The 26354-nt window shown below is 46.3% G+C and overlaps 1 protein-coding gene and 1 long non-coding RNA gene across 5 annotated transcripts in view; both read right to left on the bottom strand.

Annotated features, from left to right (window-relative positions):
• Positions 1 to 3338, bottom strand: part of FOXP2 (forkhead box P2) — a 442003-nt gene extending 438665 nt beyond the window's left edge. For 3 of the 4 annotated variants that reach the window (XM_075429479.1, XM_075429480.1, XM_075429482.1), the window contains exon 1: positions 3270 to 3338. The gene's annotated coding sequence lies outside the window, so the exon portion shown is untranslated. Of the gene's footprint in view, positions 1 to 2103; positions 2179 to 3269 lie in introns of those variants that run through there. The other variant, XM_075429477.1, reaches the window with a different exon arrangement.
• A 3921-nt stretch (positions 3339 to 7259) lies between these two features.
• Positions 7260 to 25322, bottom strand: LOC142362316 (uncharacterized). The gene is made up of 3 exons (XR_012764957.1): positions 24839 to 25322; positions 19374 to 21149; positions 7260 to 7329 (listed from the first exon to the last, which is right to left on the bottom strand). It is a non-coding gene; the product is annotated as an uncharacterized LOC142362316 (long non-coding RNA).
• Between the last annotated feature and the right edge of the window lie 1032 nt (positions 25323 to 26354).

Genomic DNA, 26354 nt, shown 5'->3' with positions numbered 1-26354 from the left:
ACCATCCTTTTTCAGCCACCATCAGAATTTAATTTCTCCAAAATAAACCTGGTAAAAATAGAAATGGAACAAAAGAGTACTCTGTGTTCAAGAAATATTAATTAATCACCCTATCAGAAAGATAGACAAATATCAGCCCTCACATTTTGACGATGAAAAACAAGGAGGTTAAGTGACATTTTCAATGACACATAGCAAAACACTGCCACAACACGGATCACATCTCAGAAGTTTTCTATTGTTTTCAGCCCACTAGCCTTGAATAACTCCTGTGCACGCAATGCTGAATCAGGTATATTCCTCAGAATACAAAAAGCTTATCCTAGCTCATGTACATCAGTCCGGGGGGAGGAAAAAAGAAAAAAAAAGCTTATGCTACGGTAATTTTTTTAAATACATTTAAGTCCAACAAGAACTTTTCTAAAAATATACTGGAGTCTGACACGAATGTTTCTAAGCAAAGACACCTGTAATCTTAAAATGTTAGTTTTGATGCATTCTATTGCAGAAAGCATTTAAAAAATGTGTAAGCAACAGATGATTACCAAAAAGAAAAGTCACTTCAAAAACCTATGAAACTCAACACCTGACTGTTATACAAACCCTAGTGCGGCTTTAAAATAGTACCATGTATTCACTAATTAAAATATCCTGAACTTGATATGCTTCTTTTACTTTTCCTCACACTCAAAAAACTCTAATTTGGTTGTTTCCTATAGACTGTTTGGTAATATTACACAAATCTTCACCTAACAGAAAGCTACAAAACATTGGTTTTTTCCTCTCTCACATGTTATAAACATTTCGCTGTGGCAAAGTGCTTGTGACAAAACCTGAGAATCACTGAAGTTAAACCAAAAACAAAGAAACACCCAAATATTTATACAACTGATTCTGCTTAAGCGTCCTGGTAAGGTTACTGTTAAATCTTCAAGCCTACACCAACCAGGCCTCACACGAAGATGTATATTTCAGGTGCTATATATTAACAAAACAAATTAGAATGTTGAATTACGTATCTTTTGCACGTCACTATGTGACCTATCAGTTGGCATGAAGGTTACTACGTCTGTTTTAGAAATGCTCCATTTGAAACACTCTTTCCTTTCCCTCAACCGTTCAGTAATCTAGTAATACCGAGTAGTTAAGTGAATGATTTAAGTATACAAAAATGTTACAGAACACTACCGTTTTGTAAGAACTCCATTAAAATAGCAAATTACTGTAAAACAGGGGTCTTTTCAATATCTATATTTAATATGGACAAATTATTACAGTCAGGAAAAACCTTAAATTAAATACTAATTTGAACACTAAAATCTATATCTCACTCAAAAGGGTTTAGTGTAGCATTAGAGAAACCGGTTTAATAATTAATCATATTTTCTTCAGAGTAATATTACTAGCAGTAATGTTTTTCCTTAATGGTTTTAAATTACCTAGCACAGAAAAAAAAAAAATAAACCTGTCAAAATCTCTAAAATTTTGTCTCTGACTTTTTCTTCCCCCCCAAAAAAAAGAACGTGGGTATACAGACACCCCGTGCAACTTCGCAGTCCCACATCTGTAACAAAATTTCCAAGGGCCTGACCCAAGCCCACCGACCCAACGGAGCGATGCCTGCGGGGGTCAGCGGAAAGATTCCCACCGGCCCGAGCGAGTTTGGGACAGGGGCTTTTACGCAGGGAGGAAAAGACAGGGAGAAATCCTCTTCGGAAGGAGAACTTCTGCGTTCCTCTCTGGAACAGAGTGCACGAACAGACACGGCTGCTTCAGAACAGAGGCGGCTGCCAGGTAGAGCCGGCTGCGTGCTGTTCCGCCTGCCGCCCCGCGCTCCGCACGCACGGGCACCGCGGCGGCACCGCCAATTTCGGGTGGTCGCTTCGGGGGTTGTTCGTCCCCTGAGAACACGCCAGCAGCCTGCTCTCCGTCCGGGCCGCTCCCGCAAGTTTCGAACGAACGTCCCGCACCGAGCCGCCTGCCCGCACCCCCCGCCGCGAACCCCGTCCCGGGACCCCGCTCGCCGCCGGGAGAGGGGCCCGCGGCCCCCCTGACCCCGAACTGCGGGAAGGAGAGCGCCGACGCCCCGCGCATCTCCGTTACCTTGGCCCGGGCAGCTCGGCGGGTCGGCGCGGCGGGGAGCGGGTCGACACCGGGCCCCCGGCTCCTCTCCCCGTCCCGGCGCTCCCGGGAGGAGCAGCGCGGCCGCGGGCCCGCCGCCTCTCCCCGCTCCGCAAAATTAAAACTTTCACAACTTCCGCGGTCCCGCGAGTCCTCTCGAATTCCGAGGGCCGGTTTCACGGTAAGGCCCCCGCGATACCGGGCGCGGAGGCCGCCTCCGGAACGCCGCGGCTCCAACGTCGTTATTTATTAATTCCCGGACTTTAGGCCTTTTTTTTTTTTTTGTCTGTTGGTCGGGGGGTGCAAGAGAAGGGGCGGGGGGCGATGTCCCCCGCGCAGCCCCAAGCAGCGCCGGGAGGCCCCGCGGGAGCCCCTGCGCCTTCCCGCCCGCGCCAGGGGGGGCGCCCCGCCCCGGGGCAGCAGCGCGCGGGGCGCCGCGAGGGGCGGCGGGCGGCGGCGGGGTGCGCCTCTGCCTCAGCCTCCGGCGGGCCGGCCGGCGGCGGGCGGGCAGCACACAAAGGAGAAACGTGACACGCTTCTTCGCCCGGGCTGTCTGCTGGGGACCTCTCGGGGGAAGAAAGAAAAAAAAAAAAGGGGAAAAAAAAAAAAAAACAAAACATAAAAAGAGGAAAAAGAAATAAAGGAAAAAAAAAAAAAAAGCACACGCGGGGAGGCTCACCCGTCCTCGGCTCGCGCTCCCTCAGCAGCCCGGCCGCGAGCCCTCCGCACCTCGCGCGCTGTCCCCGCACCGGCAGGCTACAGGTTGTTTGTTTTTCATTTCGGGGGGGAGGGGGGGACGGGGGACACGCGGGAGACACCCGCCGGCCCGCGCTGCCGGCCGCGGCCGCCCCGGGAGCGTTGGGCAGGAAGGGGGGGAACCGCCGCCCCGCTCCCGCGGCCGGTCCGGCGGGCACAGCCCGAACTCCGTCCGGGGCAGCAGCAGCCGCCGGGCGCCGAGACACCCCCCGGTCGCGGTGCGCTTTTGGGCGCGGTGCCGGCCGGGTGCCGGCGGACCTGACACATGTCACTCCCGCGGCCAAACTTTCCCGCGGCGGCGGCAAGTCAGTGAGCGGCGGCGGGGGAGGGAGCGGGTGGAAGCGGCGAGTCGCACCGGGGAGCGGGGGGAGGAGGGCGGGGGTAGCACTTACCGGGAGGAGACACCGTGCGGGGCGTCCCGGCGAGCCGGCACCGACAGCAAGGGCGAGCGGAGCCGCGCGGCAGCGGCGCGCACACGCGAACCCCCCGCGGGCGGAGCCGCCGCCGCCGCCGGGCCGCGCTGGGATGGGGGGGGGGCGGGGGGCGGCGCGGGGGCCCTGCGCGGGCGCGGAGCGTCGGAGCCTCGCGCCCTCCCGCCGGTGCCTGGCGCTGGCGGCGGCGCGCTCCCTCCCTCCCGTGTGCGGAGCGTGCCGGCTGTGTGTACGTGTTTTGTTGGGAACGCGAGGGGGGAAAAAAGAGAAAGGGGGGTGGGGGGGAGAAAAAGAAAAGGGAAAAAAAAAAAGAGAAGCCCGCCGCTGCACGCGCGGGCTCCTCCGGAGAGCGGGCAGTGAAGCGGAGCCCTCACACCATCGCCAAGGGCCTGCACAGAAGTGCTAATAATGCGCGGGGAAGGGGGGGGGGGGGGAGTGGGGGAGGGGGGGCGGCAACAAGAAAAAAAATTTAAATTAAAAAAAGTGCGGCGGGCCGTGCCCCCGCTCCGCGCCGCTCCCCGGTGCGCGGGGTCCACCTGCCGTGTAAACAACCCGCCCGTCGGGGAAGCTGTTCGCTGCCGGCGGCTGCACGCCCCCCCGGCCCCCCTGCTCCGTGAGGCACCGCCGGCTCAGCAGGCGGGCGGCAGACAAAGCCCGGCGCTCCGCTGGCGGGGCCGGATGGCCGGGCTTTGCCGAGGGGACACGCGTGGGCCCCGGAACTTTCTTTTTCTCTCTTCCTCCACTCCCCGCCCCCCCCGCCGCCGGCATTTCGGAGCAAGGTGCGGGAGCGGGAACCCGCCGCTCCCCGCGTGTCAGTGACTCCCGAGGGGGGGATCGGGACGGGGGGGCGGGAGAGGAGTTGGCGTCGCGGCCGGCGTTGGGGAGGGGGGGGAAGCTGCCGCCGTTCTCGGTCTCTCGGCGCCGGGGCCGCGCTCGGGTGGCAGGACTCGCGTGGGAGCTGCGAGGGCAGAGCCTGGCCCGACCGCACCGCCGTGACCGCGGCCCCGCGCTTTTCGCGTGGTTTTGAACGGGAAAGGCTCCCCCGCGCCCGCCGAGCGCCGGCCGCCAACGCGACTGCCGCTCGCAGCTAACTAACAGGCGCCGCGTTTATTGAACAAAATCCTCGGGTCCCGCAAAACCGGGCCGCTCCGCTCCCTCCGGGAGGCCGGCGAGCGCCGGCGGCACTGGGCGTGGGGGAGCCTCTACCGCGGGGGCGGAGCCGCCGCAACTCCGGCAACTCGGCGGGGCCCCCCGCGGCGGCCTCCGGGCGCGGGCCGCCCCCCGCCCCGCCGCGCAGCCGCCCGCGGGGCCGGGGCCGGGGCCTGGCCGGGGGCCGGGGCGGCGGCGGGGCCCGTGCGGGGCGGTGGCGGGGCGCGGGCAGCCAATGGGGCGCGGCCGGGTTCGCGAGGTGAAAGTTCACCGCCGGGGCAGGCTCGCGGCTGCCGATGGGTGGTCGTAAAATATATTTATTTGCTGCCCGCCGCTCTTTTGTCTCCCCTCCCCCTGCCCGCACGCGGTACCGGGGAGCCGCTCGCTCCCGCGGCCGTTGGCGAACGCAACGGTTGCGGCTGACGGGCGCCGCGCACCCCGCGGCGGCGCGGGACCGAGTTTCCCCGGCGGCCGCCCCCCGCTGCCCCGCGCCCCGTCGAGGCGGGGCAGGGGAAGCAGCGCGGGCCCCGCCGCCCCGCTCCCCTGCAAACGAAATCGGGCCCGGCGGGCTGCGGCCGCCGACGGGCCCCGCGGGGAAGGGTGCGGGGGTGCGCGGCCCGGGGGCTGCCGGCCCCCTCCCCCGGTGCGGGCGGGAAGGCGCGGGCCGGGGGGAGAGGCGGCTCTTCCTCAGGAGCCGTCCGCTGCCGGCGGCCCCACGCCGCTGCCCCGCACTTGTCGGGGGCAGAGCGGGCACCGCCGGCTGCGCTGGGCCCCGGGCGGACGGACGGACCGGACCGGCGGTACAGGGCGAGCCCCGGGCCGGCCCTGCCCTGCCCCGGGCCGCCGCCGTCGGGCCGGTCCCTCCCCCCCGGGTCGCGCCGCGCTCGCAGCCGCGTCCCCCGAGCGGGCTGCGCTTTGGCTCACAGAGATGCGACCCCCCCGCAGCCCCGGCCCCGTTCAGACGGCCCCGCTGCCTGGTGGGGAACAACGCGGCGCTCGGGTCCGGTCCCGCGCGAAGTCAGAGCCGAACAAACGCACGCTTTCCCGGCTCCTTTTTTTATGATTATTATTTTTATTTTTTAACACGGGCGGTTACGGCGTAAAACGTAACCGGGCTTTCCGATGAAAGAGACCCGTGCGTTTTATCTGTCCCGGTTTACGGTTCGAGGTTTCGTCTGCACAATCGCATTTCTCGCTTCAAACAAACCGCTCTGAATCCGTCTTCCTCTAATGAATTTAATGTCTTTCTCTCCGTGCGGCTGGCAGCGCCGGGGGTCTGTCAGGTTGCCGTGTTCCTTCAGGATTGTTTAGAAAGCGAGTAAGCAAACAAACAGGCTCCTCTGCTCAGGGGGTTCGCTCCCCTCCCGCCCCGCGCACCGCTCCCGAGACGCTTCGGAACGACCAGAAAACGCTGGGTTTAACCGAAGTCAAGCCGAGGAGAAGCCGTGTCACAACATCAAAGCGAGTGCAGACGTTACCAAATTGGTGGAGTTACACCACCATCTGTCGTTAAGCTTTGGGACTACAAAAGTTCAGGCGCTTAATAAACCTTAATGAGAGCTGGCAACGTTCTGGGTTTGTTTTTTTTCTCTTTCGCCTAGAAATCTTGCCTTCGTGGCAGAGCGGGTTTCCCGGCCTGGGCTGAGCCTCCCGAGTGGCGGGCGGCAGCTTGCCGGTGCCCTTTGCTGACATCTCCGTCCTCCGCTGCTCGCCTCGCTGCGCCCCGCCAGGCTGCAGGGTCCCGTCCCGCACCCCGTGGCCCCGAGCAGTTGCTCTTCACAGTGCACAGGCACTCACGCTGCTTCTTGGCCTCAGGAGGTTGCATTCATAGAAAGCAAAGTTTAAATTTATATACAAAACAAAACACACCACACCCACCCCCCCAACAAACCCAAACCCGACAAGCCCAAACAAAACAAATTCAAACCAAACAAAACAAAAACACTCAAAAACCACGAACACAAAAACCCCCCAGAGGTCTTACCTCTCCAGCTGTAGGATGCAATTTATTTCATTCTGTATACCTGTCCTTCTGCGATGCTGCATCCTGAAAAGCAATATATAGAAAAACACACCTTGAATATTACCTGTGAAGAAGCTGTGACACCCTAGTGATTACTCTTAAAACTTCAAGAGCTGTGAATAAATCCTTAGCAGAAGCATAAAGCAATTTTGTGTTCCCCAATGTAAACGTGGTACCTGCTTTGTGAGATTGTCCATGTGCAAGCTCCCCGTTAGACTTCAGCTCTTTCTAAATTCTTCAAAGTGGCTTGCAAACAGCACTTGCCATAGTTACCAAAGAACCAAGAAGGAAGATCCTTCAAGATTTTCTGGGTGCTGCTGCTCCCTGCGTTTCAGAGGCCAGTTGCTGCTCAGAGTGAGCAACACGCGGGCAGGGATCCTCCCAGAACCCTGACATGAAAACCATCAAGTTTATCATTGTTTCATCACAGTTCCTATTTTAAGGCAGCTGTGGTTTAGTAAGCACTGATCCGAATGGCTTGCTGTGTGGAGCGCTTCTCATGAAAAGTCAACAGTCACAGTCCTTACAGTGCAATTAGCGCCAGGCATTTCCCAGTACTGCTGTGAGGTGAAATGGCAGTTTAACATCCTCCTACAGCTCCTGTTTCCCAGTCTGATTCCTCGTCCCAGAGAAATTCCATTTCCTGTATCCCACCAGTAGCTGTGGATACTCAGAAGGAAGTTGGTGTGTCAGAAGAAACATTTTCGGCTTGTTGACATGTCAGAAGAAACTCATGTCCTCTGAAGCTAGACGTCAACTTTCCAGGCAGTCTCGTAAGATCTTGGAGTATCCTGCAGGCAATAAACACTTTCGGCATCCCTTTGTCTAACGTGTTATTTTTGTGTTCTTCTGGGAAAAAAAAAGAAATTAAATTTTCTACCTGCCGTATAGTCAACTAAGCTCTCATAACCGACTAAGCTCTTTGAATCAACATTTAAATGCTAAGGTTTCTGAACTGGTGAGAAAGGTGTCAATATCTGATTGAAATAAATCCTGTGACACTTTCTCAGCTGTAAGAAATAGCTGGGCCATTAACAGTTACTGATTTAGGAACATTTGGTAAAACACTTGTGTCCAAAAATTTGCTGATCATTTCAGAGTTTGCACTGCCTACGGTTTTATATGTGTTTGAGTGTAACTTCATTTTTAAGTTCTTCAATAGACATTCTAGCAGCAACCAAACTGAAAAAAATCAGTTAATCAAGAGTTTCTGGAGAAAACAAGAACACAGCATGGTGCTCAAAGTTGTCTTCCTAGAGTTGGAATGAATGCTGCCCTGACCAGTACTGACCAAAACGGAGGGTTTACACAGTGCCAGTCTGGTTGCTTTGATGTAGGAAAAAGAAAGCTGCGCAAATCTTCAGCTTGATTCCTGTATTGGAAAAACATGGCAGAATTTTGGACATTATACTTGGCATCTATATGTAAAGATGATCTATACATCTTTCTGGATTCTTTTCCTATTCTGTGCGGCCGGGTTTGGAGAAATATACCATGCTGACATTTTGGGTCCCGATCTCCAACTATTAGCTGCATATATGAAAGTCTTATTTAGCCAAAGGTGAGGAAAGTTTTAAGACTGCTAAATCTTTTGGTGAGTTTCCAAAGTACGACCCAGGGAGCCATATCACCAACATACATAAACAAGTAGCTGCGTGACTCCCATGAACAGCTCATAAATTCTGGAAAGTTTGGCATCTGACCTGGAAGGTGGTGCTAAAGTTTAGGCACCTAAATCTAAGACTGCCATCTTCCCATTCCTTGTTTACCTCCCAAGGAGTTAACGTTCATAAGGTGCCAGTAAAATTCCTGAGGCTTCTAAGATACCACTTTTGAAAATACCCAAAATAATAACTGTCACAGTTGGACTGAAAAGCTTGGCAAGTTTCTGAAACCAAACCAACCTCCGAAACTAGGCATCCTCTGTGCAGCTGAGCATTAGCTGTGCGGAGAGGGACCTGGGAGTGCTGGTGGACAAGAAGCTGACCGTGAGCCAGCAGTGTGCCCTGGTTGCCAAGAAGGCCAATGGGATTCTGGGGTGCATTAAGAGGAGTGTGGCCAGCAGGTCGAGGGAGGTTCTCCTCCCCCTCTGCTGTGCCCTAATGAGGCCCCATCTGGAGTACTGCATCCAGTTCTGGGCTCCCCAGTTCAAGAAAGATGAGGAGCTACTGGAGAGAGTCCAGAGTAGGGCTACAAAGATGATGAGGGGACTGGAGCATCTCTCCTACGAGGAAAGGCTGAGGTAGCTGGACTTATTTAGCCTGGAGAAGGGAAGACTGAGAAGACTGAGGGACCTTATAAATGCTTATAAATACCTTAAGGGTGGGTGTCAGGAGGATGGGGCCAGATTCTTTTCAGTGGTGCCCAGTGACAGGACAAGGGGCAATGGGCACAAACTGAAGCATAGGAAGTTCCGTCTGAACATGAGGAAGAATTTCTTCCCTCTGAGGGTGACAGAGCACTGGAACAGGTTGTCCAGGGAGGTTGTGGAGTCTCCTTCTCTGGAGATATTCAAGACCCGCCCGGACAAGGTCCTGTGCAGCCTGCTGTAGATGACCCTGCTTCGGCAAGGGGGTTGGACTAGATGACCCACAGAGGTCCCTTCCAACCCGTACCATTCTGTTATTCTGTGATTAAATTGTAATTAGGTAAAATGCCCAATCAGTCCTTAGAGCAGCAGCTGACCCAAGCCTCCCCTTTCTCCAGCAAGCATCCCACCCGCCGGGCTGCATACTCACAGTGCTCCCACTACCCCTGCCAGTCTTCGACCCCGCTCTGCAAAGTGACTCTGCGGCCCCACTCCAGACCAACCGAAACCAAATGCTGAGGTCATGGCCCTGGGAGGTGACGGATGGCTTAGGCCCAAGGAGGGTCTAGAAGCCAACTAGAATAGCATAATAATTTAGTTACCGTGTAAAAAAAAAGACATTGCATTAACTCCTCTTTGCTTCCAACCATCAGTGAGAACACCTGCTGCCCTAACAAAACAGACCATATAAGCACCATCTGCAAAAGAGGGTTCAGGGCTCTGAATGGCAAAACAGCAGTGCATGGCAGCCCCAAGAAGGGCAGCAGTCAAGGCAGTGCCACTGCTCCAGCCTTTCCTGCGATTGCCTTGGGCGACTCGGAGCACGGACCACCAGGAATTTCACTCCGAGGTTCCCAACTTCCTCCCCCTGATGTGCAGCAGCCCAGATACCCATCTTGGGGTTATGGATTCTATGGGATTGCATGTAGGGGCCAGGTAAGTCAAAAAGCAAGCTCAGCAGTGAAAATGTACTCCTGACTATAAGACAGTGAGTCTTTACAAGTTCCACTCAGGTCTGATGTCCCAGCCTTTCCTTTCCTATCTTGTGGTCATTTATTTGCATTTTCCCCCTTCTTGATTTCCTCAGAGCAAAACTTAATACATAGGAACTTGCAGAAATTTTTCATTAAGGCTGACAGAAATCTTCCCGACAGGCAGATTTTTCACTTTCATTTGTTCTCCTGGTGCTACTCTCCTCTTCCAGGCGCAGTACTTTCTTAACCCTCAGCTGAAGGTTCTGTAGAAGCATCTTTGCCACAAGCTGTGCTCCCATGGGAAGCGTCACCTCCAGACGAACTGCGCCAGCCTCACTGAGAGCAAACAAGGCATGTGGGTTGGTAGAGGAGCAGTACACGAGTGGACTTCTTGTGGTAAAGCAGCACAAGGCGTCTGATAGACTCGTCCCATGGAGTCTTCACAAGGCACACGGCAGTTGCCCATGGGTTATGGTTTGCTCTTCCAGAGGGGAAATTCATCTGCCAGAACCTGCATTTTGTGGAGGGAACAAACAAGGTTCTGCTTCGCAGAAAAAACCAGGATCGATTCTGTTTTCTTCCAGACCCAAATCTAGTTTTCAACACTGGTGTTAAACTGTGACTTTGGAACACCAAAAGAGCATGTAGCTATTTTCTAGCTCTCTCTTCTTAAGCTAAAAATGCTTACATTTAGGGAAATATACTTAGTAACCAAACAACAATTCCAACTGCATCTGGACAATGCTTTCCTTTGGAACCACTGGCAAAGGGACCACATTAAAGATGCAAAATTATGTTCAGTTTCATGACGTTTACACATCTGTAACAACATTCCAGGCACTTTGTCAGTATTTTGGGTTTAGGGGACAGAGCTGTGTTTTTAGAAACCATTTCTATGTCATACACACAAATTAGCATGTATTAAGTAGTCATCTTTCCGCCCACAAGTGCTTGTGTAGAATTCATGGGTTTGGGAAGTAAATTGAAAGCAGACTGTGGATGTTAACAACATGGTAAGATACAGGAGTTTTATGCTAGTCAAGCACTAAATAAACAAGGCCCTTTTTTAGGTTTATTTAAGAGGACTGCAGGGATGCAACCTCAGAATATGTATTTTTAAGGCAACAGAGATACTGCCTTGTACGTGTGAATTACAGAGTTCTGTGATACAGGAGCAGCAAAGTAACTTGTTTTCCAAATTTGCATAAAACCATGATCAAATAAACAAAAAAAATACTACTTGCTTCCTTGACATACCACTCGTCACTTTCCTTCAACAGCAAAACCTGCTTTTTTTTTTTTTTTTTAATTGTTATTGCTACAGCTACACAGCCAATACAGCTAAGAGGAGAATCAGAGAAATCTGGGATCACGCATCATCAACACAAGTGGATATCACAGCACTGCTCTTCAGTCTGTCAGTTATTTTACTCATTGTATAAGAAGCAAAGCAGTAGGCAAGGATATGTGACTCATAAAACCAGTACTTTTTAGAACAAATGATTTGTAAAGAAAAGAAGTACTATCTGTAGCCTTGGACATTTGTATGAAGGCAGGCAGTTTAACAATTTTATATCTAATCATTAAAAAAAAGAATTTTTAAATAAATTATTTTCATTGACACAGTCTAATTCTTTGGTATTAGACCTCATTTCTTTTCCTGGCAGCAAACCGCAACTACACCCATATCCTTTTAGTAATTCACAGTTCCTGATCGCAGTTGAAGGCTGGAACCGTGCTAGTTCCTGTGGTCCATGTTCCCAAGGATGAGGCTCCAGCTGAAGCTTAATCTAATATTTGGAAAACATGTTCCAGAGTCAGATGCTTGAACCATCTGCACCTTCCCACCGCAGTCCAACCATCCAGCAGTTCCATGTGCATGTGCCGGAGTGCCTTGTTCCTAAAACTTGGCAGCGAGCATCTTAGCCATAGGAGGAAGGCTGACACTTTCTCATCAAAGGAATGATCCTGCCATCCATGAGTGTCTTTTCCGTGTCATACTTTCAAAAGAAGTCATCAGTTTAGGAACTAAAACAAGTGACCAGTGCATGATAGAGAAGTCGGCACCTTTTAAAGCAATCAGCTCATCAAGGGGTATAGCTGTATCTTCAAAATTTGGTCCTTAAAAGTATTTAAATGGATGCAGACTTCTTAAAAATCTCTTCCAGTTAGAGGTGCTACACACACAAAATTCTGGCATTCTTCTTTATTGAAAATCTAACGCTGCAGCATCATGCTGCACTATGCGGATGCACAAAATCCCTTTATTTCGGACCTACTCCAAATCTGTGTGGGAGGAGGGAGAAGAAGTAAGCGCCCATTTGAAGAATTACCCATACTGCCCATATGTCTACATACTTCTTACAGTAATTTATTGAATTTAATATAACAGGTGAACTGGTGCTACTTGCTGTAATAAAGGTTTAAGAGGGATTATTCTAGGAGATCGTCTGCTAGTTTATTAATGGATTTTAATGGGGGCTGATCTGGGCCTACTATAAGCATTACCTGAAAGCTTGCCTGATGCAAGCATTACTTAAAATCTACAGAAAGATTACTGGTTTCACTGCGGCTATGACCAGCTAACTACAAAGTGTGTGGAGAAAAAACAAATAAAATATAAAGGTTCCTAATAAATAAGAAAAATAAACCAGGATGGTACCTCCTGTATTCTTTACATTGATATGAAATTAAACTAATATTGTACTAGTCTGTGTTTGTGTATCACAGACTATTTAAAATGCGTAACTATAGTCTAGAAATGTGGAATGCTTTGGCATTTCAAAGAATATAAAACCAGCAAGGTTGTTTTTTTTTTCTTCAGAATTAACCTTTGGCTTCTTTTTGGGCAGACAGGTTTGAAAGGCCTTTAAATACTTTAAAACTAGCAGTTAACCATCAAAACAATCCTGAACAGTTCCTGCACTGTCCTTAGCTACTATCTCTCTCTACCCACACTGGTATATGTAAGCAACTATCCTATATTTCAGCATAGAATTAACCCTCATATCAGAACAGAAACACTCATTTTCAATAAAATTCAGGCAATGATAGCAAAATAAAAGACCAAATTCTGTACTGTACATCAGTGTCAGGAGCCTGAATGCTAAACAACATAAATTGATACTTCTCATTTATGAAATGAGTTTGTCTTAGGTGGCCTGAAACCTCATGGGAATGTATATAGATGACTGGATTCTGCAGTTAAGCAGAAGTAAGAAGGTAATCAAACAACTGAATTTTAAGATCTTCCTTAGATACTTCTTTCACGAATGACATGATCTCTTTACGTTTCTTGAACTGTCAGAAGAGACAGGAGATTCACGTTGATGCTCTGAACCCCCATAGTGTCTTTCAGTTGGGTATAGGGGAATCAGACAAACTAACCTTCAGAATTAAAGACATATTTTAACTAATATGTGTTGTAACTACCCCATTGAATAGAAGAACGGCATCATCTGTTTCCAAGCCTTGACAAATTGCAAACAAACAAATGTTAACACATGAATGTTTTAATGGAGGAATAGCAGGTGTCCACTGCAGAATATCGAATCATATCCCATTAAGTACGCATCTGTAGCAATGGAAGGAGAAAGATTGTGTTAAAATGAGGAGGTTCAACCCAAGCTTAACAAAATGGGATTTAACATTGCCATTTCTAAAAAATGCAATAGAATTTAAAGGGAGGATTACACTTACCAATAATAATGTTTCCTAACTCAGAGAGCTGCATCCACCACAAGATGGAATTAGGGGACAGTGTCATAGAAGGAAAAGGTGATCACTGAATTAAAAATTACAAAGATAAAGCAGAATGATTTGATCATAGCACAGGATGAATAAACAGTTTTCAATTTTAAAGCAACAAAAGGGGACAACAGGCAGCAGTTACAAATGCTAGAGATTTTAAAATAAAAAGACATAGATAATTGATATGCAAGAGCCTTAAAAGAGTGAGATGAGGTTTTTGCTTTACCATTAATATAGATTTCCAATAAATCTGGTAAAACAAAGGAAGTTCCAAAAGAATGGATGACTGTAAAAGCTCAAACTGTATTTCTAAGTGGTAAACAAGGCAGTGTGGATAAGCTTGTCAATCTGATATCAGTCCCAAACAATGAATGAAATACGTGCTAAAATGATACATGGGAAAAAGGAATGCAAAATGTGCAGAGGATGTTTGCTGGGAGGGGCTGAGGGTGAAACAAAGGGCCTGTGTTGGGAAAAAACAGCGCTTCTAAAAACCCATAGGGATCACGACAGATAATCAACCGAACACAATCCTTGCTCAGGCCTGAGTGCAAGGCTGTGATCAGAAGGAATGCATGTCCACAGTTCTAGAGAGATGATTAAAACTCAGAAAAGGCTAATGCAAGAGTAACAAGAATTCAAGCAAATTTAAAAATATGTATCACAATACCTACGAACCAATATGTTTTGATACTAGATGGGTCTTCACTGTAGCAAACAACATATAAAAGATTCCAAAGGATGGCATCTGCAGTGAGATAAAATCAGACTAGGGTGCAGAGGAACATTTTTAAGAGTAAGACTGTTCCGGACAGTAAGACTATTCTGGAATAAATTCTTACATGCTGTCAGGGGGTCCTCATCACAGTCAATTTTTAAAACAAGAATGGATATTTTCCTGTGAATATAACAAGATCAAAATAAAAATTATTTCAGGATAATTTCATAGCCTGGGTGGTGTAGGTTTTAAGGCTCCATGATCACAATAGCCAGGTCTGGCTTTCTAATCCTAATACAGTGTCGACGTTAGAATTGTCATCAGCGGGTATTTAACAGCCCATGAAGTTAAACGGGACCATCCATACCATTCCTTAGGGCTGCTATTTCAGGCAGTTTAAAAATTCAGGTACATTGCTGTATAGGATTGCATGTGGGAAGATGTAATCATAAACAAAAGGAAATATTACTAAACAAAATGTGTTATTAATATATAAGATTTTTATTTCAATAGCAGTTGACACTTGCAAGTTGAGGACTTTGTTCTACCATGCACTGTAAAAAACTATTTCTGTTAGTTTACGACTGATCTTTCAGTGCAGTTTGAAGACAACAGTGATTTGTAGCCAGAGAACAAACACAGGCATAGCTTTTGAGGATGTCCACATCCTATTACTGTGAAGCACTAATCCACTAACATCACTTCACCACAGCACAGAAAATTCTAGGTTCAAAGCTTAGCTGGATTCTGTCTTGTAATTATTCTTGATTTTTTATTGACAGGCTGAAGCGAGTGTGAAAACACAAGTATGAAAGTACTGACAGCACATTTGCAAGTATTTTGTTGGGTTTTTTGCTAAACAGTAGTGTAAGATGTAGAATTTTCAGTGTTTGGTAGTCCACAAAATATCTGTGTAGCAGTAGTACCATTGTTTTCATATTTGACTTCTCGGTAACATCATACACGAGAGGAAAATTTTACAGTGAAACAAAAGATCTAGCCTCTCTGGTAAAGCAAGGTATGTTCCTCAAAAACTAAAATGACGAGTATTGAAGAAATGTACATATTTTCTTTTTTCTTTCTTTCTTTTTTTTCCCTCTCATCAATTTTGAGTGAAAACTTGAGTACCAAGTGCACAAATCTCCATTTGAAGTAGCTCGAGCAATCTCGGCATTCGCCGTTTTCTTAATTACTTTTCACCATCTTGTCCAAGGAACACTTTGCAAGGCATAGCTGCATGGGCTATGATGTAATGAGATCTTGTTAGCTAAGCAAGACCAGACCTCAGGCTTAAGCAAAATAAATTTGGATAGACTCTCTGCCCCTTGACCCAGCTGTTTTGCAGTCTTTGAACAGTAAAGAAACTTGGAATCTAGTCACAGATGCCAGTGTAAAATTTCCCCTGGGTGAAGGGAACAGTCAAACGGTGTAAAACCGGAGGAGCTGGTTCCAACTGCTTTCTGTCTTGTCCAAAAAAACATGTTAAGCAAATGAAAGGTTGGGAAATTCAGAGGAGAGATGAACTGTATCTTTATTGTGATGATTTCTGGTCGGCATATGGTCCCTCAGGGACAAAAGCCAGCTTCATAAATTAGAACCATATAGAGTTCACAAACTTATTTTGTGTTGTAACTCCAGCTGAGGAGAAAAGCAAGACAGCACAGGGCAGGCTGAGAAAGAAGAAGCTGTAACTAGTTCTGACAGACCCTCCAACATTTCCTCTGAGCACATTTTTGAAGAGGAGCAAATACGTCCTTCCATAAAGCTTTCTGCAAACCCAGCATTGTTTGTCCCAGAGAGCTACAATAATAAATGTAGTCTTTGAATAACACCTAGAAAAATATGAATTGCAAAATAGAAGCAGCACATATCATGTATGTAGTATTTCTAAAAAGTACACCTAATTTTTCCATTTCTACCCACTAAAGATTTCTTTTCCTTCTAATTTCTTAATGCTTTTCACTAACAAATTGTTATTTCAGAGTAGTTGGAGGGACAGTGAGTCAGTGAAATATTGAGATTTATCTACAGTCTGCTTATTTTAAAGATGAGGCTGGGTAACCTGCTTTGTCAAATTCTGTAATTTTATGTAGGACTTACTTAAAGAGCATCTTTGGCTAAATATTTTTCTTTCAATCAGACCTTATAGCTTAGGATTCTTTCTTAACAGAAATGTAAATTTTAGAGCTACTTTTCAATAAGAACTCACCTTATTATGAATTTCTTTGGCTAAGAGGTGAGAAAGGATGGTCTAACCAATAGCTGGGATTCAAAAGCGCTAGTGTTTGCTCTGGTACTGATGTTATCTAGCCTACTTTGCAAAAAAAAACTAGTTTCAGGAGATTTAATTGAAATTTTTGAGATTGCAAAGATAATTTAAAACTATTTAACCCAGTCTTTGTATATGCACTCATAATACATGTACTAATACAGTATCAGTGACAGCTTAATGTAGATAAAAGGAAAGACAATTCATCTTCACAAAAATTCTTGAACTGTGGTGTTCAATACCAAAAGATGGTATTAGGTACCTTTATTTTGAAAGGTCTGGATAGTTTCCAATCTTCCAGATTCATAACTGGTGGAAGAAAGATGATCACCTTCCTTGCTTATCTCTGTGGGATTCAGAAATACATCTTACCAAGTCATGGCTGAGAATTATACCATTCTTATGGGAATGTGCTTTGAAAGAGTCTTCCTCCACCAGCTGAAACGTAAGGCTTTGACCATCGCCCCAGCTGGATGGATCACCAGAGTTGGGCTGTCAGTGCCCACCTTTAAAAACAAAGCAGTGACTAGAGGAACGGTCAGTGCAGAGGGTCATCACCAACACCGAGTAATCAAATCACTTGCAAACAGTACTGAGATTAGTGTGGCAAAATATATTTAACATAATTAAAAACCTATGAACTAGCATTTCAGCCTGTAATTAGAGAATGGATCCTCAGTTCTGGGAAGCAATGCTTCTCAAAAAGAGTTGGAGATCAGAGTTCACAGTCGTCTTGGTACGATTTCCCAATGTGACACAGTGCACAAAATGTCTAATATGAGCTTAATAAATAGTCATCAGAGGAATAATGAATGAAGATAGGTGTCGAAAGTTATTACACTGTTGTTGTATTTAGCACTGATGAAATCATTACTGGAATATTTTGTCCAGACCTGGGGTCCATGGTTCAGGAATATTGTTGAAGGAGTTCAGAGAAGAGTCACAAGCATGACTTCGGGACTGTTAATCATGCTTCGGGGTAACAGAATCAAAGATCTCAATCTGCTTAGTTTATCAGCTGAGACTACTGAAGATTGATTTGGACCTAACCCCTCAGCTGTTACCATGGGGAACTATACAGGTTTTTTTATGGACTCTTAAATTTCGCACATACATGACGTTAGCAATAACATAAGGAGGTAAAATAGTAAGAAAATCTGGAAAAATTCATGCTAGAAATAAAGGTGCATATTTTTGGCAACTGGAGTGAGAAATTTCCTCAGGTCTGTGGCAGATCCCTTTTCAACAGCAATTTTTAAACATTTTTTCTAAAAGACATTTTGTAGCTCAAACAGGAATTAATGTAGGCAGCTCTAACAGCTTGTTCTATACGATAGTAGTTCTGATTTTATCACCTGCAAAACTGTGAAAAGACCAGGCTGAAATCCTGAGCTTTGGGACCTTGCAGCCATCAGAACGGAGGCCTCCAAAGGTATCAGTACAAAACCTCTGAGCCTAAGGAATGAGGAGAGTCCTTATTGGTAGCGTACTTTTCTCTCAATAAGGCTATTAGGAGATACTACTGTATTAAAAAAAAAAAATAAAAACATTTGCAAACATTAAACTAGCCTGTTAAGTGTATGCTAGTGTACAAAGTGCTAATAACTGCGTAAGTAAAACTTGATACTTTCATATTGTTTTCCAGCAAAAAAAAAAATCTCAGTGTTTTACAACACCTAATGAGTCAAGTCACTTAGAAATCCTGTGAAGTTACTAACTATTATTGTTTGCATTATACAGAGGTCAAATTGAGAGACAGAGAGTGTCCAAGAGCAGAGGGGAATTCTAGGACTTGTTTAGAAAAACCCTTAGGAAAGCTGTTCCTGTGCTTTAACCTAACCAGCTCTGTGGTTTTTTTTGTACTAGGCATACTGTACAGATCCTGGCAGGTGACATTCCTGTTCTTGTATCAGTATTGATCCAACCCCGTGCCCAGTTCCAAAAGACACTGATGCTGAAAGTGCCGTCTCTTTCCAATGACATACAGACAGTAAAGTCCTGCGCACTCACCCTGTGTCTTATTCTCACTGCACTTGTATAGGGAAGAGTTGATATTGATTTTGGTGTCTTATCAAAATTCCAACTTGGGTAATTAGTTTATTCTTACCTAAATTCCTTGAATTTCTGTATTGATGATACTTTTCATACACCTCCCTGCAGAAAAGAATACCTGTACTACTACAACAGAAAGGTTTGCAGTATTAAATGAACCAGACTGAAGAGCAACATCATGTGTCTGCTACTTTACAACATTTTTGTAAAGAGCTCTGCAGAAAAATGGATTAGTGGAACACCACTGATTTTAAAACGGTATAAATAAAAATAAATTTTAAAATGAAATTTTAACACAAGACTGTCCTGTGCCCCAAACCGAAGATTTTTTTTTATCCCTATTTTTAGAAAGTTTAGGAATTGCCTTCATGATACTGAATCTCCATTCTTATGGGTATGGTATGGGTGGAAGGCATGATGCAAATTCAAGGATAAATGGTGAAAATGACATGCATTAAGCAACAGTCAGCTTACTGAACTTACAGCAACAAAAAAAATGGACTTCTAGCAAGAAAAATCCAAGTTCCATCTGTTACTAGCATTGAACAAAATCAACATAAAATGAACCAACATTATTTTGGTCTTTGATCTCTTGGATACTTTATGACAGAGGCCATAAATCATGTAATTATTATCCGATATCAAGACAGCTTGAGTTAACCTCTCACATTCCTAAGGCAACGAGAGGCCTCATCGCAAGTCAAAATCTGCTTATGTGAAACAAGTAACTGTACTGAGGGAAACCAATCCCCTTCCTCCCATTTTAGCCTAATCTGGACTTCTGAAAAGTTTTTAGTGGTTCAGAGGTGGAAAACACCATACCGAAATCCATCGGATCACAGAGGCTTCCTGTTTGTTTCTAGAAGCTGTGGGCATGATTTGTCAATCACATCATCACTTGAGTTCTGGCTTCTTTTAATTGTAGACGTCCTCCTCCTTTTTGCTTCTCTTCAACAGCTGAGGTCAGCTCAAGTTGCCTCCATGTTTTGGCTGCTGAGATCCAGGAAAATTCAGAAGGCCTTTAATTCTGACATTTCATTCCTGCCACTGATATGAAACAGCCTACATTTGATGAGCCTCAGAAAACACAGCAGAGAATAGTACACACTTGGATTTTCTTTTTTTCCAGTAGGCAGTGTTGAGTAAGACTGAGCTTTGGTTGTTTTTTTTTTTTACCCTTCTCGAATAGAAAATTTCCAGGAATATCAGTCCTTCTTTTCTTTAAAAACATTTTTTAAATTTTTACTGTAAATTTGCCATCAGGAATGATGGGCACATCATGATTAAAACACCTTATTTTTATGTATACAGCAGACAAGCATTTGCAGCAGGCACCATACATATATATTGTGAAAAACAGACACACAATAGAAGTTCTTTCACAAAAGAAATGTACTTTTCCAAAAGACTGATGTACCTGAAATACGTTATAGCAAAAATATAGCAGCTAGACTAATAACATCAGAACCAGGTCACACAGAACCATGACCAATAATTCAGCATTTTGAGTCCAAGAACAAGAAAAGGAGACAATAGATAAGCTTCATAATGAAAAACATAACAGAATAAACAGATAAGATTCTTTTACTGGCAGCACCTGGAGCTGAAAGGCAGCTGAAAGGGAGACGGGCCAAGCTTCGTGCACATTCTCACAGGAAGGGCACCAGATTAGGTAACCCATAAATTGATCTATGCTTGAAAAGAAGTACTGCTTCTGCCCAGCCAGGTGGCAGGTCCTGTTTTCAGGCAGCTCTTGTACATGTTTCCCCACTGCTGAAATGAAAAGCAGATATACAACAAACACAAATTTGAGAATCAGGTGGTTTTTCTAGTAGCGTGCCACTTTCACTCTGACAAATCTTTATGTTACTATCGATACTATTGAATGTGGCCAACCACTTTTTGCTCTGCTCTACTTTTCACTATGCCTTAATGATGCCACGTTATTACTTCTCTGCTTTTTAAAATTTTGGACTTACAATAATAAAGATGACTGTTCAAATTTCTGAGTACTTGGCCAGAATTATATACAGATACCGTATCAGATACTATCCTCATGCAAACAACCGGCTCCATGGGCTTGTGTCCAGCTGGATGCTGCAAAGTAGACCCAGAGCTCAAGCTGGCGTGTAAACTGTGCAGGGTGAGCTCGCACACGGACCTGAGCCTTCAGCTGCTGTGGCAGCGCAGGTGTAAGCAGAAGCTGAGGTGCTGTGCAGCCAGGGCCACAGTGAAACAATCCTTCTCTTTTCTGCAAACACTGTATTTGTCCTTGTCTTGTGCTTTGCAAGGGATCCTTAAGATCTGAGGAAGGCTCCTACTGCCCTTTTGCCTGGCATACGCGTGCAAAATAGAGGGACAGACCCATCCAGGCTGCAAGGCACCATGTGAGGATAATGCATTTGATAACTTGTCTAGTGTGTGTGCAAATAAAGACTTACACAAGTGAGCAAGCACAGTTCACCATTTTGATACAGAGGCAGAAAAAGGTTTGGAGATTTTCTGTGATGTTGAAAGCTTAATTCCGCTGATTTAGATGGACAATTCTGACACGGAGTTTGGGATCATCGTCACTGCTTGATGACTCAGCGTTCCTTCCTTGTAGCAAAGGAAGGCAAAGTCAGTGTACAGTATGGCATAGTATCAGGCTTCAATCTCACACAGAGCTGTTCCTGGATGAAATTATGCAAAGACAAACTATGCAAATTATACTATATTATATAGGTTATTATAACCAGCACTTACACAGACTCACAGAAAGAGTGACGTTCTTCAGCAGGAATGGAAAAAAAGAAGAGATTTCTGAAAAATTCTACCAGCACTATTGCCCAGACAAGACTTATCTCTCTTTTGAGCTAAGTCCACATTTGACATATCACTATAAATTAGGGTGAAATCCCCTGAAAACAGGAGACATATTCTTAAAATCTGCTGTAAAAGACAGGAAAATACGACTTCAGTGTAGAGGCGTGGGAGAATGTAACAAAAGCAGTTGTCATACATATTAAATATTCCGATCGGGCTAACATTTATCGATGCAAATTCTTCCTGAGTTCCCACAAATATACAGAGGGGTGTTCGAAAGTTCTTAATTCTGCTATGCAATGTATGACAGAAAAAAAAATAAAGAAAAAGCAATGTGTAGGTGGTCTGCATTTGAGTTTTGTAGCGGTAGATCTCAATGTGGAGTGTGATGCACAAGAAGCATATGGCTTTATGCCAGATTTACGTTCTCTTGAAATTGGGGTTGACCTGAGCATCAAGGTAAAATAACTTAACCTTTCTATAAGTTGCATTTGGTCTAGCTATAAGTAAAAATGAGACTAAAGGCAGCTTTGCTTTTTGAACAAAGTATTTTAGACTGATATATATCTATCTCCCCAATAAACATCTTTTTGTAAACTAAGCTGCAAATATTCAGGAATTTCAGATGACCTCAGACTCCTCTAAAGAAGATAAAACCAGAGTAGGCAGTGTCTCACAATTAAGAAAAGTAATTATCCGAAAGCCCAGTGTATGGTCCATAGAAATCAACCAGAACCTATTGACTTCAGGGAATTTTAGATCAGGCTCTGGCAGAACTTGAGGAAATCACTCCTCCTGCACATCACTTCATTCATCTTCTCAGCGACTACAACGTACCTACACATCATGTGACAAGTGAGAGTCTGTTGAGTGACTCCCACGGCATTTTCCCCTTTCATCTGGGAAACTCCTTCATTAGCGATAAGGCTCTGTGCCCTGGCACCCACATACCAGTCGAGAGGAGGAACCTGTTTGTAAACCAGATGCTTTGACATAGCTGGAACTTGGAAGGGAGGCAGCAGCACTTGGCAAACAAACTTGTAATAAGTGCACTCTGCTTGAAATGTTTATAATTTCTTCTTGAAAAATATGCTGAGAAGATGAGTGCTAGGCATACTGCTCCACTTTGAAGTTCAAGCTTGAAGGTGGGGATCCCGAATATCTCCCAAGGAGCATTTGAAAAAAACAACTTGGTGCTCTGTAAAGTAAAGAATTTGCTTGAGGAGAGGGGATAGGGAAAATTACTAAGTCCCACTGTCATGCCATCTGCAGAGGTCCAGAGAAAGGCAGCTTCACTGTAAGCAGCAATGTGTTCATATGAAGCCTTCCTAATTTGCTGGTAGATCTTTAATAAGAAGCACACAGCTATACCAAAAATCCATTCCAAACCATGTTGATACTTCCAATTTAGCAACATTGTCAAAAATTACTCAAAAAAGTAAGCACAAAAGGAGTCTCATTGACTGCCTTACATTTTCTTAAAATAAGAAACATAAAAAAAGGAGTTACTTTGCTCAGCTGAGAAGTCTGTGATGCCTCCTGGTGATCCAGAAAATGCTACTCCCCACAAAAGAACAACAGCTAGAGCTCCTCCTGGAGACAGTCTGCTCAATGAGGGGAAAAAAAAGATACCTCAGGTGCTTAAAAGGCAAAGACTAACCTGAAGGTTTCTTCCCTGTTAAAGCCTCATTGCTCTGAGGACACAGAAGAACTGCAGGCACAAGTGCTGAACACGGATGGAGGGTAACCTGAACAAGTTTCTGAAATCAAGCTCAGCAAATTTATTGACGTTTAGAATTTGACTAAATAAAAAGAGGAAAAGGTATGGCATTTTTACGGTTTATATCTTTACAATTGAATAAATTCATCTCAGTTTAGATCTCAAGCTGGGAGGGGATGCTACCACATGAAGGAGAGCTGAAGGAGGTTCAAAACCCTCAGGGATTTCGCATATAGTTCCTCTCCTATCACCTCAATTTCTTTTCCCTCCCTGCCTCCCTTTCCTGCCTTGCCCTCCCCTCATCCTAGAAGACCTCTCTTTCCTGTAAGTCTGTAACAATTAGTGTGAATCAGTGAGGACAGGGAGGTAAGCAGTATTCACACAGAGTTTGTGTAGCAAATGGCTGTCCAGGCAGGATACCTCCTCAGCAGGGAAGGTGGCTGTTCATGCAGGTGGAGGACCAGTCTTTGGGGGATGCTGTGACGCCCTGACGGCAGCTGGAAGACGGGCACCTGGCCAGGACAAGGCAATATGGCTAAGGCTGCCTTGATGGTCAAAAGTGATGAGGGGGTCCAGGGGGCTTCTGCTGGAAGGTCAGTAGCAGGACCTGGGGGGTTGGAAAGCTGGATTGGGGCAGGTTCGCTGGGCCTTGAAATTAAGTTTCAGGGAGGAGAAATAGACTCTTCTACTCTGGGGACGGTCAGTGTGGCTGGAGGTTGGGGACCTCAAATCCCACAGTCAAGGTAAAAGGCTGAACTGAAGCAGCTCTGGAACCACTGCCTTAGGTAGGTAGGTATGATGCAAAGAGCTACGGAAAAGAATATGTAGGGATTAATCGTTGCATAAAAAGCCAAATAATACTCTTACAAAATTTTATCGGTGTTCATTTAAGCACATGAACAGTTTCATTGATACCTGGTGGGAACACACATGAATAAACACACAACATAGAAACCTGAAATAGGAAATGGTGCATAAAACTGGGAATAATTAATACGGAATAGGAAGCGCTGAGGAAAAGAAAAGCGTGGAGAGAGAAAAGACAAGTGCAAACACAATATTTAAAGGCAAGAAGCAAATTAGTTGCAAAAAAAAAATTGATACTGTATTGATTATTTTCTGTTGATGATTTAAATACATAAAAACATATTTAATACTGATATTTCTTCTAAAGGCTCGACTTAGAATACTTTAAAGAAAGGATATTCAGCTTCCTCGGATTAGTGAACAGGCAAGATTCGCATTTAAAATAAGAGTCCAGATCACGCAACCCGCTCAGACAGGGGTTTCGGTCCCAGGCACCGGTGTGACTGGTGACTGCAGGTGACAAACACCAGACGGGCGCAGAGGCAGTCTGAAGGCACTCCGCAAAAGCGCGCCGGCTTATTTTCACCCCTGCTGCGGTGGCCGGAGCTCTGCCGGCCCCGCCGCCGCAACGAGCCGCGCTCGGAGGGCCCGGGCTGCTCCTCTGGTGGACGCAGGCGACTTCCGTGTGCCGAGAACACCAAGCGTCACCGGGCCAGAGGAGAGCTCGGGAGGTGCGGGAGCAGCCCTGCGAACACCCCTGCGGACACCCACCCCCCGCCGCGGCCTCGGCCCAGGGCCCGCAGGCAGCGCGGCCTCCGCCCGGGCTACGGGGCGCGGCGCGCTGGTGCCACCGCGTGGCTCACGGCGGAGCAGGGCGGCGGACCCAGCCCCCCCCCCCCCCCCCCCCCCCCCGGTGTGTTAATTACCCCCCGGCCATTCCCGGCGTGTTAATTACCTCTCGGCCTGGGAGCGCGGCGCGGGAAGGGCGCTTTGTCTCCGGGACGCGGCTGTGCGAGGCGTTCCAGCGTCCAGCACTCAACAAGGAAATTCTCTGGGGATATTTAACCCGGTGGTACCGGTAGGCCGGGGTTCCGGCCCCGGGCAACGCAACGCTTGTGGCAGCCGTGGTGGTGTCGGGGTGGCGGTTGGGCTTGGTGACCTCAGAGGCCTTTTCCAGCCTTCGTGGTTTTGTGATTCTCCCTGTCTGATGTCTCCCTGATGACCCACCGCCAGCAGCCCCTGATGACCCACCACCAGCAGCCGCGGGTCAGGGCAGCCCGTGGTGCCTGGAATGCAGCAGGCCGAAGGCATCTTCTCTGCCTACTTTTCTTCTTCCAAAATGCATACTTTCGTTTTTTTGTGAACTACATATTCTCCGGGTGCATCTGTCAGAACCACTGGGTGCGAGGTTTCCCTTCACGTTGCGACAAAGGTCAGGAACTGCTTCTAGAATGTTACAGCAGCAGAGAGCCCAGAAAAATATCTGAGGGTAAATTCTGACTCCTGGAATTCGGGGAGTCTCGCAGTGAGTCAGGTGCGTGCCACCTCGGGTTTCATCTGGAAGCCCCAGGCCAAATCCGGAGAGCGTGTTAAAGGCAGTGTAATCTGGGCTGTTTCTCTCCTCTCCATTTATTGCAACAAACAATGTCTGGATGCAGTCCAACAGAGAAACGAGGAGTACGCATAATGCTTGTGGGGAAAGAAGAGCGACCACTGATTTTATGATGCCTCTGTATGAAGAGTAGCAAAAGCATCTCATAGTGCAGCCATTTACCTGTCAAGCCTAGCTCTTCCCTGTCCTTCGTGACAATTAGTGTCTGAGGAGTGGTATCAACCTTCTCTTTGCAGTCAAGGCATGCAGAAAATCCTGTGGGCAGCTGGCTGAAGGTCTATGGGGGCCGTGGATACTCTTTGTTACAGACTCCGTTCTTGGAGCTTTAGAGTTGAAACTTAAAGGCTGGGTTCCTATTGCTCAAAGTCTTTTTCAAATATTACTTGCTGTGTGCAAATATTTAGAATGTTAAGTGTAATTCAAGGCTGCCTTTCCTGGATTTTTTAGGCTTTTTTTTTTCCTTTTTTAAAAGAAAAAACTTCCTTTTCTTCTGAGCTGTATTTTGTGACTGTGATCTAATTTTAAGAATATCGACTGTAAGGCTAAAACCAACGGTACAGAGTAAATCTTGCTGTGTGTTCAGTGGTGGATTTTGTTTGTGCCCAGGAAATTCTGGTCCCATTGAAGGCAATGCCAGAAGTTCTAGTGTTTTCACTAGGGTGCAAGAACTTCCTGCTCTCCTTTGGTTATATAAAATTGCCCAGAGAGAGTGACAATCATTGCAGAGTTTCACAGTTATTCCTGAAAATAAATTGACCAGAAATTCACAGGTATTAGGTATGCCCCTGTGTATTATTTCAACATATGAACTGGTTTTAGGACTGAAGAAAAAGGCCCTATATGCCTGATCCTAAGGTTA

Source organism: Opisthocomus hoazin, chromosome 8, assembly GCF_030867145.1.
Source record: "Opisthocomus hoazin isolate bOpiHoa1 chromosome 8, bOpiHoa1.hap1, whole genome shotgun sequence".
In the NCBI taxonomy this organism is placed as follows: domain Eukaryota; kingdom Metazoa; phylum Chordata; class Aves; order Opisthocomiformes; family Opisthocomidae; genus Opisthocomus; species Opisthocomus hoazin.
This window is presented reverse-complemented; position numbering and strand designations above follow the sequence as displayed.